Genomic DNA, 14,742 nt, shown 5'->3' on the forward strand with positions numbered 1-14,742 from the left:
ATTTTTAATATTTAAATGTCTTCTCTGAAATTCCAATTATTTCATTATATCTAATACTATCTTACTTATCTTCTTTTAATATAATTTTATAATATTTCCGAAGTATTTAGTAAATAAAAAAATATCTATTTGTTTTATAGTTTCTCACACATTCTTAGAATTCATGCAATATCCAATAATTCCTTAGAAACCCTAAAATTCTCTAAAATTTCGTCAATTCTCGTAGTTTCCTAAGCTATCAATTTGTAATTTCTTAATGTACACTCGTAAATTCCACATTTAAATGCATAACTTTAACGTACACGACCGTCATCACCTTAAAAACGTATTTATAATTTAAACTCTTTTTTTTAAAGTCACGCCAACCTGTTTCGATGTTTTTTACGACTAGCGTTCGAACGAAACTGTTTCGTTTAAATGGACCCTTGCACGGAAACCTAAGAATAATCATCCTTTAAAAAGTTAAAATTTAAAATTATCCGGTTTTTTTTTACCGTAATAAAAACGTAATTAGTAAATGGACGCGCCCATAAACCTCGCCAATTTTAATGAAATTGAAGGGGGATATCGAGGCGACACCGAGACAAATTGCCCCCCGCGAAACCTAAATAAGATCGCGAAAGTAACCCTAATTTATACCTAATTAGAATGTTAGGCTGCCTGGTTTTATCCTTAGCTAATTAGATACTACACCTCCATTATCAACGTAATTAATTATCTAGGTTACGGATGGGTTTAGAAATTACTTATTTAAGAAAGGGCGTATTTGAATGTTAGCCAAGGGAATTGATAATATTAAAATTTGTTTGTATTAGGGCTAGGGTTTTGGAGCAAGAGTTTGGCAATATTTTGGAATAGTTTAAGCCCTTAAGGATTTTTTTTTACCCTACGTTTAAAGATATTTTTTGATAATATTCTCGCAGTTTAAAAAAATAATCAGCAGTTCATTAATAATTTATGTTTTCTTATCGTATATGTATATTTTTTCAATATGGTATTTTTGAAACTAAGTTAAAAAAAAAAGATTACACCTTTTATGAATATTATTTAAATTGATGAGAGCCACGAATTTTCAAATACAAATTATCTCTAGAAAAATGGTCTCTACTTAGTAAAAACTAGTTCAACTTTACTGTAGTCTTCAGTAATGGCTACAGAGCTCCTTACAGTATATTTAAAAAAATATGCTAAGATTCTAACTATACTAAAAATGTTTTTTAAGTGTAACTAAAAAAAATTTATTAAAATATTAAATTAACTTTGTTCTTTTAATTGATGACGGTCCAGAATTTCCAAACAAACAGTAAATTAAAATGAATTTTTTTTTATAATTTCTCACACGTAGTTTTACGCATGTTTTACTTCTTTTTGTAAATTCTTGAATATCCACGTAAATCCATACTTTTTCCCGAAACTATCTACGAATTCTTGGATTTTATTGCATTCTTTCTGCATTTTAACATATTAAGCAGAAAATATTTTAGATTTTGTCTATGATTTACCACAAGTTTTTGTCTTTTTTTCGATTTTTCTCAACTTCCTTGTAATTTTTTAATTTTTTTTCTTGAAAAAATTTTTTTAATTTTTAGCAGAAATTCTAATTTATTTAACCAAAAATCGCCTTATTATTCTTCTAAAATTCGTCAAAACCTTATAAATTATTTTCGTAATTCTTTAAAATCCCCGCTTAATTACAACAGTTTTCTTACTTCAATAGAAAATAAATCACAAAATTTAAATTTCTACACCTGTTTTATTTACCTTACGACCATCTTCAGGGAAAAACTAAAAAAATTTATAATATTAAAATGTGTTTGTTTTAGGATCAGTCTTTTAGACCAAGAGTTTGCAGAATATTTTGGATAAGTTTAAACCCTTGACGAATATTATGGAAAAAAATATCTGGAAATTATTCATAATTTTTGTCTGTATTACTTTAATATTTATGCAGAATATTTAATATTTTGTTGTACTTTCTCGTAGCTTTCCAAACTCCTTGAATTCCAGTGAATTTTCTTATATGCTTTTCCTATATTATATTTTTGACATTATCTAAAAAAATTCTTAAAAATACATGAAACATTGGATTGGGTTATATTGTCAGATTGTCAGATAAAAATTATTATTAATAATTTTATCTGAATTATTATTAATTTTATACAAATTATCTTAAAAGGAATGAAAACAAATACAATTATGAAAGGACAAAAAATATAAAAAAAAAGCTTTTTCAAAAAAATGATTTAATTTAATAGGGATCGAACTAGAGACCACTGGATCCGAAGTCCGAAGCATATACCTTGTCGCCAAATCGGGGTAATGATGTAGTATGGGAATAATTATATTATTTGAGACAAGATTAAAATCTTATTGGAGATTAGGTTCGAAATTAAAGATATCATTGACACAATTTAATACTGGGCTTCTATTTGGATCTGAAACTTTTGGGAGATTAAGTAAGAAAATTTCCAACCTTAAATCGTCCAATTTGATACAATTAAAACATCATAATTTACCTGAATTTAGACGGAACTTGGGTGCTAATTCATATTTTGATTGTCACAAAAGATTTAGGAGTCATAACTTAAAATTTAATTTTTCGCATAAAATTGATTTAAAAATTAGGGAAACCCTAGCCGTCGAGGCTGAAAATATCCTACAAACTACAGATATTACCAACAAAAATATCCTTAGAGCAAATATTACTTCTCTCTTAAATTCTAAATTAGGCAAAAAAAAAAACTTGTAATTATAATGGTAAGAACTTAAGATCTTTAAAAACTAAAATTGAACAACATGACTTGATTGTCACTAAGGCCTTGTCGATAAAGGATCTTGCTTAGTCGTTATGAAACGCACAGATTATGTGAATAGGGTTGTGGATTTTCTTTATACCGATGAGTTTCAACCTTTGACTAGGGATCCCACAACTTAAGGGTGTTCTCGGTAGATCTTTATTAACCTTGGAGTTTTTTAATATTAGAAAGGAGGCTCTTTACCTTATGAACCCTAGGACTCCTCTTCTTTACGGGCTACCTAAAGTTCATAAAAAAGGACAGCCAATTAGACCAGTGGTATCTTTTGTGGATTCTCCTTGCTATAAAATTTCTTCGTGGTTGAATGGGGTTTTGAGAGAGGTAACAGGCTTCCGAAGTTGTTTTTCCACTAAGAATTCCGTCGAATTTGCTAATTTTTTAAAAGGCATATATATACCAGACAATGCAGTGTTAATTTCCTTAGATGTGAAAAATCTTTTTCTCAGTATACCACCCACTGACTGCATTGAACTAATGGAATCTTTACTAGCAAATTCTAATCTACCCAGGCTAATTTATTTAGACTTAATTTGGCTACTAAAAACTATTTTAGATCAAAACTTTTTTAAATCCAATGGCAAAATGTATACACAGAAGGGTGGCTTAGCCATGGGATCATGCCTTTCCCCTTTCTTAAGTGAAGTTTTTATGCACAACTTGGAGTGCAAAATTAATAATAATAATAATAATAATAATAATTAATAATCTTTATTTGGCATAAATAGCTACATCCAAAAACAACAAATTTCCCAAAAAATTAATAAAAATAAAAATACATATATCAATAATAATGTTCATAAAGCTAATTCAACAACATATTTAGTCAGCAAGATAAAAATAAGCAATAAATATCAAATGCTGGGTAACCCGATCCCGACACTTGCAACGCCCCGGTTTTACCAGAAACAGCAGCATCCCGGTTAATCCAAGGAATACCAAAATATTTCGGTCCGTCTAAACATAGCTATGTCGGCGACCTAAGCACCCCGCCACCAAAACTGGTTCAGAAATTATTCAAAATTACTACATACATAACCCTAAAGCGCTCTTACTAACTTTACAATAATATTATTAATTAATTAATTATTAATATACCCTTATAAATTAATCAATATACGCTTATTGTGTAAAAAATATAATATACATATGCACTTGAGGTTAGTATTAACATGCGGATTTAAATAAAACAATTGATGTAATCAAAATTTGCAGTGCTCGCAAATAACCATAAAATGTTACGCCAATAAGTAAATCTCGGTCATCAGGTCAATTACCTATGGGCTGGTGAACTAGATCGAATACAGGGTGTCCTGGTTTTTTTAAAGAGACCATGTCAAATCCCGGTTAATCCATGAATACTTTTTTAGTATCCCGAATGTTCCATGGATAGCAAACACAGCTCTTCTGCCACCTACAAACACCTCATCATTGTTCTCACTTCACTACAATATTTATTTGCACATATATTTACTATAATAATTCAAGCCACATACTAAAATTAAACTTAAAATAAGTGTTCAACTAAAATAACAGTGATCCTAAACAACTATACTATAAAAAAAAACAATTAGGCAAAGGTAACAAAATCCTAGGACAATATATGTGCCCTAACCAGCCTTTTAAAATTATTTACAGAATCACAGTCTCTTGTGCTTGTTGGTAATCTATTAAAATCTTGTAAGCCTCTCTGTAGGACATAATTTAACATCTGGTTAGAGTTAAACCTATCGATCAGTATGAAATTGTTACAGTTTCGAGTTTGATAATGATAAACATCTCTAAAAAACTTCACCTTCTTACAAATATATGATGGTAACATATTATTTTTAACTTTATACAAAAAAACATAGATGCTAAACATAATTTTTTGTTTAACAGACAACATATTCAGAACGTTATGCATCATTACGATTGGTGTATATCTATTGCATTTCAAAATAGTTCTCATTGCCCTGTTCTGTACAAGCTGTAACTGTTCAATTTTAAAGTTTGGTAAATTGTATAAAATTGTTGAGCAAAATTCAAGATGCGGAGCTGCAATGCTATTATACAGTAATAGTTTTGTAGTTATTGATAATTGTTTCCTACTCTTGCAACGGAACCAATTTTTTGGAAAATTTCCTAGTTATGTAATCAGTGTGTGCATAAAAATTTAAGTTACAATCAAATATTACTCGCAAGTATTTAATTTGACTCTCATATTCTATCTTTTCATTATTTACCACAATGTTAATATCTTTCATATTGATGTGCATTAATTTACTCTTTTTCCCAAATAAACAAAATTTCGATTTTGATGTATTTAAACAAAGAGTATTACTACAAAGCCATTTAAATAAATTAGATAAATCATTATTAAGAATTATTTGCATTTCATTTAGATCCTTCCCGATTAAATAAATCATAGTGTCCTCAGCAAAAAGCTCTAGTTTACAACCACTTATAACATTGACGATATCATTAATATATAACAGAAATAACAGGGGACCTAAAACAGTTCCCTGAGGTACTCCATATTCGTTTATTAGTAATTCTGACATCTTTTCCATTTTTTTTAACAGATTGGCTCTATTTACAGTCTCGAATGCCCTCTGCCACAGCCAGAACAAAGTTGCCCTTATCTAGTTCTTTCAAGAAGGTATCGCATATATTAATTACAGCAGATTCACATGAGTGACGCTCACGAAAACCTGATTGATTTATCACGAAAATATCGTTAAAATCACAGTATCCTTGTAGTTGTTCTTTCAAAGCAATTTCTAACACTTTCTCATAAACCTCCACAGTATTTATTGGTCTAAACTTATTGTGGGAAATAGTATTTAGTACTTTTGGTACAGGGATTATTGTTGACACTTTCCAAGCCTCTGGAAACACTCTGCTTGAGAGTGATGTATTTACTATGTTTAAAAGTCGATCAAAACCCTTTTTTAAAACTCCCTTTTCTCCGCCTCCGACATTCTTCATGTTTTTCAAAATTATCTTTAATTCAGTTAGGGATATTTCTTTAAAATTTGAGAACTCCGGATATTGAATATTAGGGGGATTGACAAAGGTGTCATAAGAGAGAGAATAGTTTGGAATACTATTGATAATACCAATTATACTATTTATAAAATGTTTATTCAACTTTGTTGCAATTTAAAATTCATTTGGTCATCAAATTTAACTTCGTTTGGTAATAAAATATTTTTTCCAGGAAGTAACTGTTTGAGGTTTTTCCACATTTCACGCGGATTTTTTTTTATTTTCATCAATAACTTCTCTAAAATATTTATCTTTTTCATTTTTAATTTGATTAACAATTAAGTTTCGTACTCTTTTGTATATCCTCCATACTCCATCATCTTTTTCTACAACAGCCCTAACATATAACTTATCTCTTACATTCATTCTCTCACGGATATCAAACGTAAACCAATCTTTTTGCAAATATTTCTGTTTAAGAATAATGGTTTTATTTGGGCATATAGAATTTAATATATTTGTGATACTATCAACAAAAATACTTGCGAAAATATTTACATCCGCACTATTATTTGTCCATTCAGTATCATAAAGATAATCATGGAGTTGCTTTACATTTTAGCTCTTTATACACCTACGATTAATAATCACATCACGGTTTTCATTTATTTTCAGAGCAGGATGTACAGCCAGAATACAATGATCACGTTCGCATTATTGGTCACAATATAATCAATTAATGTCTAACTTCTATCTGTGATACGAGTAGGGGAGTCAACAATTTGAGGAAAACCATTTGAGTATATGGAAAATAGATTTTTTCAACATACAACGAAGGTTTAAGTAAATCAAAATTAAAGTCTCCTACAATAATGTTGACACCCTCAAACGCACTAATCTGATCAAGATAATCATTAAAAAATCCACAAACTTTGTATTTTCAGTTTGAGCTGGATGATATAAATCAGTACAAAGATATTTGACTCTCTAGCGATAGACATCATACACAACTTTGAATACACTGTACATATTTTAATTTATATTTGAGATCACTTCTTATTTATGCCATGACTCCACCACTTCTTTTATTATCTGTCAAGCACTGTTCAATATGGTAACCATCGACATTTGTATGAGTGACATATTGTATAATAAAGAGTTTGAACTAATAAAAATGTTTAATTTTTAGGCAAATAGAATGGCTATCCTGAGATACCAATAGTATAATTAAAATTAAAATTGATCAATCAAATAAAATAATACATGGTACAAAAATATGCAGTATAACTGCCTGCGAAAAATGTTATAAACTAATTATAATAATTTATTAAAATTAATGAAACTTTGATTTTTTTTAATAAGTTCAACAATAAAATAGTCAAATATTAAAATTATTAAATTATTGGACTTTTTGACAGGTAAAAAATTAGAATTGCATGGGATTTATCGAATATTTTGTTTTTTCTACAAACTCTTAAATAAGCACTGTAGAAACATCAGGCCACAAACTGTCTTTGGTTTGCTATGAATTAGCGTTAATTTTTTTTTAATTTTTCTCTAATTTATTGCAATTTTCCATTTTTTTTTTTAAAGAACTCTCTCGAATTTTTCCAATTTTTAGCAGAAATTTATATTTTTTTAATCAAGAAATTCCTTTTAATTCTTCTGGAATTCATTAAAACCTCATTAATTTTTTTCATAATTCTTTAACATTACTACTTAATTTCAACATTTTTCTTGCTTACACTGAATATAGCCCCATCAAAGTAAGACCTTAAATAAACATAGTTTTCACCAATTTAAACCGTTACACATATTTCGTTTACTTCACGACCATCTTCAAGAAGCAACTCATCAATTCTAGGGTCCAAATTATTGATTTTTCCAATCACTCCAACAAAAAAAAGCCTGACGCTCTTTTCTCTAATGATAACCCTCGACTTTTCAAAAAAAAAAGACAACTTTCAATAAACAATATTCACCGACGGGAGTGTTGTGTATCCCGTAAATGTATTGTTTGTGTACCTAAAACCAGCGTTATGCAGCCCGCGAGCCATAATGGCAATCAATACACTCCATTGATCCCACTGTTCCATTGTTGCCGTTATGTGACGAAAAGCAATTAATCATCCGCGGGGCGAAAGGTGATTTATCGATATAACGAGAATCCTATTTAAAAAAATACAAAAAGAAAGCCTTAGTGTAGGTATCGATTTTCGTCGTGGAAAATAAATATTATTTTAAGTCGTGATTAAGTTAATATGCCTCGTAGTCGTTTAAATGATGCCGCGATATTGATGTGATTATTTGAATAAGGTTTTTGATAAATCACCCTATAAAACGAGGTGATATGGAAACGTGCATCGTGACCATTAAAATTATGCATTATTATTCTGAAAAATAGGTATTTTTAGTGGGGAAATTAGGGATGTATTATTAAAATCAACTGAACAAGTAGCTATGCATTTAACATTAATTTTCGTAATTTTGAAATTATTTTTTTTGCTAAAATTGAGGAAGAAAGGCAGTAAATATAACTTTTAGTAAAGTAGTTTGTAACTTTTGAACATTATTTTTTATATGTAAGTTTTATATTTATTAATTCATTTTGGTAATGGTTTAGTTTCACCTATAGGAAATTTACCGCACGTAAAAGGAATTTTATATATTACATTTCTATTAATTCATTTTCACTAAAAGGTTTAGTTGCTAGTAGTTGTTTGTTATATTTTGCGATTAAAAAATAGTAAGTAAGTTAAATTTTTTTACAATTCTTTTAATTTTATCAGGAAAAATAAAAAAATAATATTTGGGGCAAAAAGTGAGTGATTTAATTTCATACACCGATTATCAAACTATTTAAAGCAATTCTCTAAAAATTGTTATGAATAACTGATTTATCTTAATGGTCCTAAAAAACACTGAATATTTGAAAAATACCCACACCTACAAAAGACAAGCCTGGAAGAATTTAAAAAATTACACCAAATGTCCCTTAAAACGTGTATTACAGAAATGACTCCAGTTGAAATTTTGAGGTTAGAGATAATGAAAAAATGTAAAAATATGAAATAATAAAATATAAATATCTTCCATACGAGAAGACAAATTATAAAACAGATATACATATAGCAAATATTTGTAGACTAAATCATTTTACATTTGCTAGTTATAGAACTGACTCACTTATCAAATACCTAGTCGATCTTTTAAATAAATAAATATTAAGTCATGGAATTCTCTCTATCAGTAGGTATCTTGATCGGTGATTTTATATCTTTTTTCCTCTTCTTGTTTCTTTCTTTCTATATTCTGTCTTTTCTTAAAAGTTTTTTTTTTATCTACCTTTCTATTATCAGTGAGCATATACACAATACGTAAAAAATTTGTATATTTATAATTTTTGTTATATTTGAGATATAGGCACATGTTGATGATTTAGAAAAAAAACACTATTTTCTTACATAATTGAAAAACTTAAAAATAGGTGTGAAATCAAATTAATTAAGCATGAAACTAATTAATACATTCATAAAATATCATATATGTATGTAACGTTTGAATTATAGGTACTTGTTGCTAATTTCTAAAAATCAATTAGTCATAATATTTTGTAAGCTAACTAAATTAATTAATTAAAAATTGGGTAAATTAATTAATCAATATGCGCATTAATTTTCCTATTAATAACTTTTCTAATTTTTGAGTTATAGGGGGTACTTCTGGGTATATGAAAAATCTATTATATTTTATAATTAAATATAAGGTATTGATAAAGATTTAAGTTCATAGTTCTCTTAAATACGTGAATAAGTCTATTTTCTTTTTTTAAATAATTGAGCGTACAAAATAGTATTTTCTAAATTGTTCTTCTTCTTCTTCTTCCTCAAATACAATGGACTCGCATCGTATTTCGACGGCCGCCCAATATTGTTGTTTATGGACCTACAGTTTAACGTGGGTTCCGAACCACAATGTTTTGTTTTTATAAGACAAACACAAACAACCATGCCCATGCCGGGATTCGAACCCGAGACCGCTCGATTGCATCGTGAACGCTTTGCCTACGGTACTACCGGGGTCGGCTTCTAAATTGTTATTTACTGAAATAACGACTGATGATGAATTTTTCACAATAATATAGATTTTACTTAAGGTTTATAAGAAATAACTCCATAAAATATTAATAATTTAAGTAATGCATTAATATTTAAAAAAAATATTCTCACTGGAAACTGTCGATGAATAACTTTCTAAATTAATGTCAAAATAATAAAAAAATAAGAAACCGTGCATCATAGGTAATAAAATTATGCATCAATGAAAAATATATAATTTTACAAGGGGGTCTTTTCATGTTGACCACGATTTCCAAGAGATAATAATAATACATTAAGACTATTTTCACAATCTAACAGTTTAATTACTGTGCATTTTAAATATTTTGTAACTCTTTGATGCGACAAGACAGTTTATTTACCCTTCTCTACTTACTCTTAGATATAGTATATGTATAGTGTATCTTTATTATACTGAAGATTTCCTATATATGACTTTAATTGAATTTAATAGAAGTTATATGTGAAAAAAAAAATTATATACTCGCCGGCATAAAATTCCGCTACCCTGAAATATTGGCTAAGTTTGATGTTTTATAAATTTTTAATTTTTTATCAGATTCTCACGATTTTACCATCAGTTTTTAGATACATTTGTTGTGATTTTTTAAAATCATTTTGTAAAGTAGCATTTTTCGATTAGGCTATATTATACAGGAGTAAAACAAACTGTTGTTTTTTCTCGTAATTTCAAAAGACCCTGTAGGAAAACTAAGGTGGATAATTCTATTTACATACTGTTCCTTGTAATCTTTTATGTATTCTAAACATTTCGATTTCTGATTCATTCCATTATCTCATTTCTGCTGCGAACTGCAAATTTTTTATTTAAACGCTGATTTGAAGCTTATTTTTAGATAATTAATTTCAAGTTTTCGGTTAAAAATTATCGACGTTGGCTAAGGACGCAATTAATGTGACATAAAGTTTGACAGTGTCACTATTTTAATTTGTTGTGTGTCAATATGGTATTAACTCCAGCAAACGTGGGTAGAATTGTTGCGTTAATAGAGGATGGCCGTAGCAAAAGTTATGTCGCCTGTACTCTGAGATTTCCGCGGTCTACAGTTCGAGATGCCTGGAATCGAGAGACGGGAATTTTTACTAGACGACAAGGCTCTGGCAGAAGGAGAATTACCACTGCAGCTGATGATCACTTTGTCACCATTAGTTCTTTAAGAGATCGAAGATCTACTGCTGTGTGTCTAAAAAATGACTTGCGAATACTTCATGGAGTAAGTGTAAGTGAAAGAACGATACGTAGAAGATTAGCAGAAGCTGGACTTTATTCACGAAGGCCAGCAAGATGTTCACAATTACTTCCTCGGCATCGACAACACCGACTGAGGTTTGCAAGATCGCATTTTGAGTGGACTCTAGAACAGTGGGCAAACGTACTATTCACAAATGAATCCAGGGTTTGTTTAAGGACGCCGGATGGTCGTGAGCGGGTATACAGACGTAGAAATGAAAGATATACTGACTGCACCATTTCAGAACAAATCTCATATCGTGGCGGTTCAGTCATGATTTGGACGGGTATTTCTACCGAAGCACGCACCAATCTTGTATTTATTGAAAATGGAGCTCTAACCGCCCACAGTTACATTGAGGAAATCCTTCAAGAAATTGTTGTGCCATTTGTTCCATTTATTGGGAACCAATTTACATTAATGCATGATAATGGTAGATCTCACGTTCCACATGTAGTGAGCGAATATCTGGATAAAGTTGGACTCCCAAGATTGGAATGGCCCGCATGTAGCCCGGATCTCAACCCAATAGAACATCTTTGGGATCAACTTAAAAGGGCCGTTCGTCGTCGTCCTGTACAACCACAAACCTTGCAAGACTTACGACTAGCGCTGATCGAAGAATATGAGGCTATTCCTCAAGAAAGAATAAGGAACCTTATTCATTCGATGCCGCGAAGACTGCAAGCTGTTATTGCTGCGAGAGGAGGAAATACACGCTATTAAAATTATTTTTTTTTAATTAACTTTATGATATACCTAGTGTTTGTTTCTCCTAATAAAAATATGCTTCAAATCAGCGTTTTAATAAAAAATTTGCAGCTCGCAGCAGAAATGAGATAATGGAATGGATCAAAAATCGAAATGTTTAGAATACATCAAAGATTACAAAGAACAGTATGTAAACAGAATTATCCACCTTAATTTTCCTACAGGGTCTTTTGAAATTACGAGAAAAAACAACAGTTTGTTTTACTCCTGTATAATATAGCCTAATCGAAAAATGCTACTTGTTCAGTAATGGCATTAGCATTACTTGCAGTAATTATTTAAATACTTATATTAATCTCACTTCTCTAAGTCTATTTTAAATGACCCCTATATCTAAAAATATGTCTGCTCGCTAACACCAAAATTCCTCATTCCCCTCCTAAAATGAACGAGGAATCAGACGTGAGAGGAGTAGACAAGCACTTAAAAGGGAACCATTTTCATGTATTCGAGGCAGTTGAATATATACTTCACTAGTACTCAAATTAAGTAACTAATCCCGTAAAACCTTGCCGATTATCGAAAATACCGGCCGGTAGCCGGAGTGACGGTCAGCTCAAGTATATAGACGAAAGGAATCAACCAGCCAATGGTATGTTCATTTTTATTATCCTTTTTCTCTCATAAATTTATTGCTCTCACCCCCACATGTTGGTGGTCCTTCGAGCCGGATGAACCAGCGACCTATGGATGACTGAATTGAACTGACAGGACACTTTCCTATTTATTACACTCTCTTTCTGTTCCTCTGATTTTGTTCTGAATTAACGACAAAACTAGAAGTAGGTTTTGCTTTATACTGAGAGTGATTATTTGGTTTTTTATCATTGAGTTTAAAATGCGACTTTGATTTCTCATACTCCGACCTTTAAACAGAGCTATTAGAGTAAAAAACAGTTTCTAATGCTGAACATTGTTTATTTAAAAAACTTACAAGTATTTGAAAGTTGTTATGTAAGTTTTTATCTTTGACTAATTCTGAACCACATTCTAATTCAAAACGAGTAGCAGTCGCTTGATCCAATCGATCCATTAACATATTAAATAAAATAAAATCCCAGAACTTGACAGGGTAACCTAAATTTTCCAAAACTGAGATATTTTCCAAAAAAGTATCTACTAATAATCGTAAAGGAGCAGAGGTATCTAGCTGAGGAATTTGAACAGTTGATTGAATAGAGAGCCAGTGAGTATGAGCAATCAAACGCTTTTAATGCATTATAGGCAACTATATAATTTTGGCTTGTCAATGGTGTACATTTAACGAGAGAGAGAGGAGCATCTTTTAAATAACTCACCAAATAATTAGACTTTTCAATATTAATGATAGAGTCATACATATCGATAAAGGTCTGCCATGTTTTCAAATCTCCATCAAATGCAGGTACAGAAATTTTAGGAAGTTTGGCGTTATTATACTTTGATTGAGTTTGAATTTGAGTACCATTATTTTCTTCAAAATGTGTAGAAAATATAGCTTGAATTTCAAAATTAGTTTTATCAAAATTCACTAAAATTTCTTTTTGATTATCCAATTCAGAATTTTCCTGTCCAGAAATTAATACAATTATGTTGTTGTGAATTTTCATAAAATTATCATATATAACATCAATCAACTTGTACCTACACTTAAAAATGGAGTGCTGAGAAGGATCTCTTAGCGCTGCTTGCGCTACTTTAAGTAATTCTGTCATTTTTGTTATTTCAATGTCGTGCTGAGCAATGTATTGTTTTAACTTCTTTTGATCAGCCATTTTTAAGAAAGTTAGAAAATGTGTATGTGTACGCGTATAAGAATGAATGTAAATATGCTTTCTTGTGTATAGGTAATAATGATAATTTTATTATTTAAATAACCATTTACATACAAGATTCGGACTCTTAAGCGCAAAATATTAAAGAATTACGCGAAAATGCGCCGAGAATTGATTTCTGCAGTGAACAATATAACTATGCTCGGTAAAAAAAATATAAATAAACAAAATAAATTTGGATACAGCGTAAAACCTGTTTTTGGTCAAATAGGAGTCTAGTTAATATTGCATATAAATAAACTAATATTATCGATAATGAGCAGGTGAAAATATAAGGGAACTGATATGCCGGTTTTTATAAGAGTGTCTAAATGTATGAGTACGAGATTTTAATAATTAATTTTTATTTAATTTTGAAAATATGAGAATATTGGTATGTGGGTAGCTCAGTATTTTTTAGAAAGGATATCCGGCTCGAAGGACCAACATGTTGGGATGAGAGCAATAAATTTATGAGAGAAAAAGGATAATAAAAATGAACATACCATTGGCTGGTTGATTCCTTTCGTCTATATACTTGATCTTTTTTTTTGACATTGTATACATTAAATTGTATATTTTATAATAAAATTTTTGACTACTTACAATTTCTAAATTGTATTAATCTGTATATATTGTAGATAATCTATTCTATTTATTTATTTATATTTTTTTTTTAAAATTTTGTTTTATTTTTCTTTTTTTTAATTGTGTTTTGTTTGCATTTTTGTGTCTTTTTTGTTTTACAGCTTTGTCTACAAATTGTAACAATTTCTTGACAATAAAGCATTGATTGATTGATTGATTGAGCTGCCCGTCACTCCCGCCATCGGCCGGTATTTTCGATAATCGGCAAGGTTTTACGGGATTAGTTACTTAATTTGAGTACTAGTGAAGTATATCTTCAACTGCCTCGAATACATGAAAATGGTTCCCTTTTAAGTGCTTGTCCACTCCTCTCACGTCTGGTTCCTCGTTCATTTTAGGAGGGAAATGAGGACTTTACAGCTTTACATTTGTAATT

The 14,742-nt window shown here is 30.0% G+C and overlaps 1 protein-coding gene and 1 long non-coding RNA gene across 6 annotated transcripts in view; one reads left to right on the plus strand and one right to left on the minus strand.

Annotated features, from left to right (window-relative positions):
* LOC126733739 (uncharacterized) overlaps positions 1–14,263 on the minus strand; it is a 178,909-nt gene extending 164,646 nt beyond the window's left edge. For both annotated transcript variants that reach the window (XR_007659844.1, XR_007659845.1), the window contains exon 1: positions 14,225–14,263. This is a non-coding gene — a long non-coding RNA (uncharacterized LOC126733739). The remainder of the gene's footprint in view (positions 1–14,224) is intronic.
* The window catches only part of LOC126733736 (hemicentin-1), a 613,913-nt gene that overhangs the window by 117,383 nt on the left and 481,788 nt on the right, over positions 1–14,742 (plus strand). The window lies entirely within an intron of this gene.

The sequence above is a fragment of the Anthonomus grandis genome, chromosome 3, assembly GCF_022605725.1.
Source record: "Anthonomus grandis grandis chromosome 3, icAntGran1.3, whole genome shotgun sequence".
Classification (NCBI taxonomy): Eukaryota; Metazoa; Arthropoda; class Insecta; order Coleoptera; family Curculionidae; genus Anthonomus; species Anthonomus grandis.